Source organism: Suricata suricatta, chromosome 1 (genome assembly GCF_006229205.1).
Source record: "Suricata suricatta isolate VVHF042 chromosome 1, meerkat_22Aug2017_6uvM2_HiC, whole genome shotgun sequence".
Taxonomy (NCBI): Eukaryota; Metazoa; Chordata; class Mammalia; order Carnivora; family Herpestidae; genus Suricata; species Suricata suricatta.
This window is the reverse complement of record NC_043700.1, coordinates 168,385,980-168,391,075: the sequence shown is the minus strand read 5'-3', so window position 1 is coordinate 168,391,075 and position 5,096 is coordinate 168,385,980. Positions and strand designations below refer to the sequence as shown.

Genomic DNA, 5,096 nt, shown 5'->3' with positions numbered 1-5,096 from the left:
GCTGAAAATTTCCTCTTTTAAAAAAATGAGAAAAGAATATGATCCTGATATTATTTTGTGTTATTAAAATAAATGCATTAATTTATTTATGCGTATCATCTCATTCAAAATATTAATTAAGGGCAAAATTTTAGGATCTATTATGTTGAAGCTAATTGCATTGAGAACTGGGGGAAATGGGGATTAAAATTTGGATAAATTATCTCCTACATTAATATTTTGCTATCTGTACTGCTCCAGACACAGAATAATATATTATTGGCAATTGAGCAGCATATATAGTAACATACATAAAAATGTGATGATTGTCTAAGGAAATAGAATAAAACATGTTGTCATAGTAAGACACATATGTGCATTAAAAAAAAAAAAAAACACCTCTTGGGGCACCTGGATGGCTCAGTCTGTTAAGCCTCTGGAGTTTGTGGGTTTGAGCCCCGCATCAGGCTCTGTCCTGACAGCTCAGAGCCTGGACCCTGTTTCTGATCCTGTGTGTCCCTCTGTCTCTTCCCCTCCCCGCTCATACTCTGTCTCTGTCTGTCTCAAAAATAAATTTAAAAAATTAAAAAAACAAAACCAAAAAAAGCACCTCTTATATCTTTAATAAATAAAGTGATTTCTTTTTTTTTTGACTATTAAAAAAGTTTATTTAACAAAAAAGTTCAATATGAAAATGCACGACCTGATTTTTATATTGTAGTAAAACAGGTGCAATGGAGGGGACATGTGGAAGCAGTTGGTTTCTTCCAGTGGAAATACCCATTGTTTACACTCATTCCAAGGCTTCGAACATGAGGATACTATTTCCTCGAATTACCATTCCAATATTGTTCTGTTGCCCACTGGTTGCCATCTCCACACATTCATCTATTACAGGATTCATAAAGGGATCAATCCCCTGCAATATTCCTTGGACATGTCTGCCACCATTTAATTTAAATGATAATTTCTTGTCCATAAATTTTTTCAACTCAGGAGGGTGAGCTTTGCTCATGGTGTCTCCTTGGCGAGCTCAAAGATGCCTCCAAACAGAATGATTTCTTTCATATAACTAGCATGACGGTGCTAAAACTGCATTAGAAAAGTTTCCAGATACTTACCCAAAATTACTAAGAACTCATTCTCACCAGATGCTGTCCTAACTGGTTTTTCTATACTAACATATTGCTGTAAAAACTCTATGAAGTAAAATTACTATCCCTGTTTCATAAATGAGGTTAGTGAAAGACACAAAATAACTCATTTGCCTGAAGTTGCACAGATAGCATGTGGGACATCAGAGAGAGGGTGACAGAGGAAAGAAAAAGAGAACACATTTGATGAAGTGCTGTGAGATACAAGAAATTAAAGGGAAAAGAAGTTTTTTTTAAATTTCTTTTAGACATTTATGAAAAATTCAGGTCTACTTAAATAAATTAGGTAGGCTTCTCAGTATCTTGTAGATGTGTTTTTACACATCTTTTATTTCTACAGATTTAAGCCAAATCAACTAATTAATAACTAATGTAAGATTTTCTTTACAATGTTAATTTTTTTTAATGTTTTATTTTATTTTTGATACAGAGAGAGACAGAGCATGAGAGGGGGAGGGGCAGAGAGAGAAGGAGACACAGAACCGGAAGCAGGCTCCAGGCTCTGAGCTAGCTGTCAGCACAGAGCCCGACGCGGGGCTCGAACCCACGACCCTGAGGTCTGACCTGAGCCGAAGTCGGAGGCTTAACCGACTGAGCCACCCAGGCGCCCTCTAATGTAAGATTTTAATAGTAGTAACTTATCACTTTCTATCTGCCAGAGATCCTTTAGAAACCAAAATAAAAATAATGTTCCTGGTCAGATATCTGTTAATACATATGGTGTTCAAAACACCTCAAGGAAAAATATGACAATCATATCATGGATATTCAATATATGAATATATAAGGCATTATTTTTAAGAGTTTTGAGCCATTTTCTTTGTTATTGAACTCTTGCAACACTTCCATAGAATACAGCAGGTCTTTGTACTCACATGAAAATGATAAATCTGAACTTAGAGAAGGTAAAGTGCCTTCCCCAAATCACACAAAACAAAACAAAGGAAACAAACAACAAAAGAACCCAATACAAGATCCTTGATTCTATACTTAATCTAGAATCTTCTATATTTAACTTTTCTGAGAGAAAAGTGTCTGGCTTCAGCCAGAGAAGCTGCTACAGTAGTTGCTTTCAGTAGCTGCATAAACATTTAGAAATTTTATTATGTAACAAATAGTTATTTCAAAAGGATCAATGCAAGATGTATTTCATAGTATATTGTAATTTAAGATTTGGAAAAATAAATTGTGGACTTTAGATCATTTCCTCAGGGGGAAAGTTAAATAAAAGAGCTCGATAATGTCTGAGCTATAATTAAAAATTAAAAAAAACATATAAAATACTTTCCTAATTTAGTTAATTTTGGAAAAGTAATCCTTATATATGATTTATAAAATAGGTATATGTTTATAGGCTTGGCAAGACACAGTAACAGAAAATATATCCACTCCTCCCCTGGATGCTATCATATCACACAGAATATTATAAAAATTGTTAAAGCAGGTTTATTATTGTCTAGGACTCTAGGTCTTTAAATTTTCTCATATGCTTGAGCCTAAATAATTTACCAAGCAGTTTAAAACCTAAGATTATATCCCAGATCCAATAGATGGGAATCTCTCCCCATCCCTTTGTAATGAAGAACAGATTAAAGATTTCACTAATGAAAATGATTGAGATTAATCCAGAAAGGCTGGGACAGACCTTCCCGATAAATAAGCCGGCTTTAAACACTTAATCTGATGAGGCTAGGGAGAGTTTAATTACATTTCTATCTCAAATTTATCTAATATTCAAGGGTAAAATATCTGCTAAAACAGCTTTCTATTTAACGTGTTTTTTTCCTCCTCCTGGTGCTGACTAAAAAAAGTCATTTAAATTGAAATAGACAAAAATCATTCCATTGACTTTATTTTTTGGGGGAGGAATCACAGCTGTGAGTCAGTAATGAAGACAAGACTCTGCTCACTGACTTTAGAGGGTCTCCCATGTGAGACTGAAGGTAACATAATATAAGCATTGTATGCCTGTTTTATTCTCTGGGTTACTATTCAATTTTAACAGATACTTTACAGGTTGCAACATTTAGTGTAACAACATTGTTACTTGGTACTCAAGTCCGTGATGTCAGAGAACGACATGTAAGTGAGCAACCAAATAAAGGCGGCTCCTGCGCTTACATTCAAATGCACACTGTGAAGTTGGAAAAATGAGAGACAGAGACATATTTCATAACAAACCCAAGTCTGCAAATATATTAAATTCTAGTTAAAAGAACAAAACTCAGGTTTTTCCTGGCTGATCTCTCTCGCTGCTAAATACTATGCTCTCTCCTGACCACTAACTATTTTAATCTTATGTTTGTTTATCAAGTCTGTGAATGAAGAATGTTGATTCATGACAACACTTTTCAAATTTGGGAATTCCAGAAATTTTCTGGGGAAAAAAAATGTGAACCTGGTGTTTGTTTACTGTCCCGAAAACATAGACATGGTAGTTTGTTTTTGTTGAATTTGACATTACATTAAGGAAAATATTTATACATTAATTGCAAATTTACTGTAGCCCTTTGACAAGTCAGGCAAATAATATGATAGCATCTTTTTAATCTTTCTGATGTAAGTTCCCCCCCTATTCAAGTGCAGTTCTTTTTCCTGCTATAGATACAGATCAATATCCTCATCCATTATCTCTTCTCTCTGCTACTAAAGAATGTCTTTATCTCTACCAGATCTTCTAAATCACTACAAATGCTTAAGTGAACTTAATTAAAAACAAACCTAAGCAACCAATAAACAATAAGAAGTCTAATAAAAATCATTCCTTGAACCTGTATCTTCTCTAATTTATATGCTGTCTCTTTCCTTCCTTTTTAAGGCGATCTTCCTGAAATGCAATTTAAAGCCATCTCTTTATTCTCTTTATTTTTCTTTCATCCTTAATCCACCGCAATCTTGCCTCTTTCTCTGCCATAGCAGTGAAACTTTGCTGTCAAGAGCCACCAATTCTCTCCTGATTTACAGACAAGTAACCATTTCACTTAATGTCCTTTGCTTTACCTGCGCAGTTCAGTATTCACGATGTATGATCTGTATTTACTACGGCAGACCTAAGACTGATTGTCATCTTCTCCAGCTTTCCTGATCGACTTCTCAGGCTCTTCCTCTGTGCATTCTTTAAATTGTTGATATTCTTTTGTTTTTTCCTCATTTTATAAATTTTTACTGTACAATTTCTTCATCCTTATGGTTTCGATCATAAGCATAACTCTGCTCACTATAGTTATTTGGGTCATGTGAAGATACCTCATGTTCTAAAAATTATTCAATCATGATGTTCATTAAGCAATGAATGATTCACCTAAAAATTCAGCAATGATGATTCACTTAATAGATTATGATGAGTTTTAAATGTGATATTTCTGGCAAAAAGTAAAAATTAGAATAGTGATGGCTTTATTATAAAAGTTCAAAACATGAATGTTGATTAACATATGACATTTTCATCATTTTTTCTTAACTATTCAACTGAAGTTTTGATATTCTCTTTGATCCCAGAGGAGTATGAGTTTTTATTTTAAGTCTTTTTTTTTTACAGTTGATAGTTATTTTATTATAACAAACCATTATGAAGGATTTGTTGAAAATCTCTGTGCATCTGTATCTGTTTATCATATCTATCTATCTATCTATCTATGTATCTATCATCTATCTATCTATCTATCTATCTACCTAAGCCATAGTGAAACATTGAATAGGAAGCTCATTTTCCAATTTTTTTAAAGTTTTATTTATTTAAGTAATCTCTAGACCCAACGTGAGGATCAAATTTATGACTCTGAGATTAGGAGTCACATGCATTCCTGACTGAAGCCAGCCAAGTGCACCTCATTTTCCAATTTTTAAAGTAGAATGTATATATCAACTATTTTTTTTATCAAATCAAGGAAACTAGACAAATATAGTTTGTCTAAATGATCTGTCAAAAATTGAGAGATGTGTTAGAATGTACCTTCACTGATA

At 33.5% G+C, this 5,096-nt stretch overlaps 1 pseudogene; it reads right to left on the bottom strand.

Annotated features, from left to right (window-relative positions):
• Positions 1-772: 772 nt before the first annotated feature.
• On the bottom strand, positions 773-995 carry LOC115285788 (annotated as a pseudogene).
• Positions 996-5,096: the final 4,101 nt, after the last annotated feature.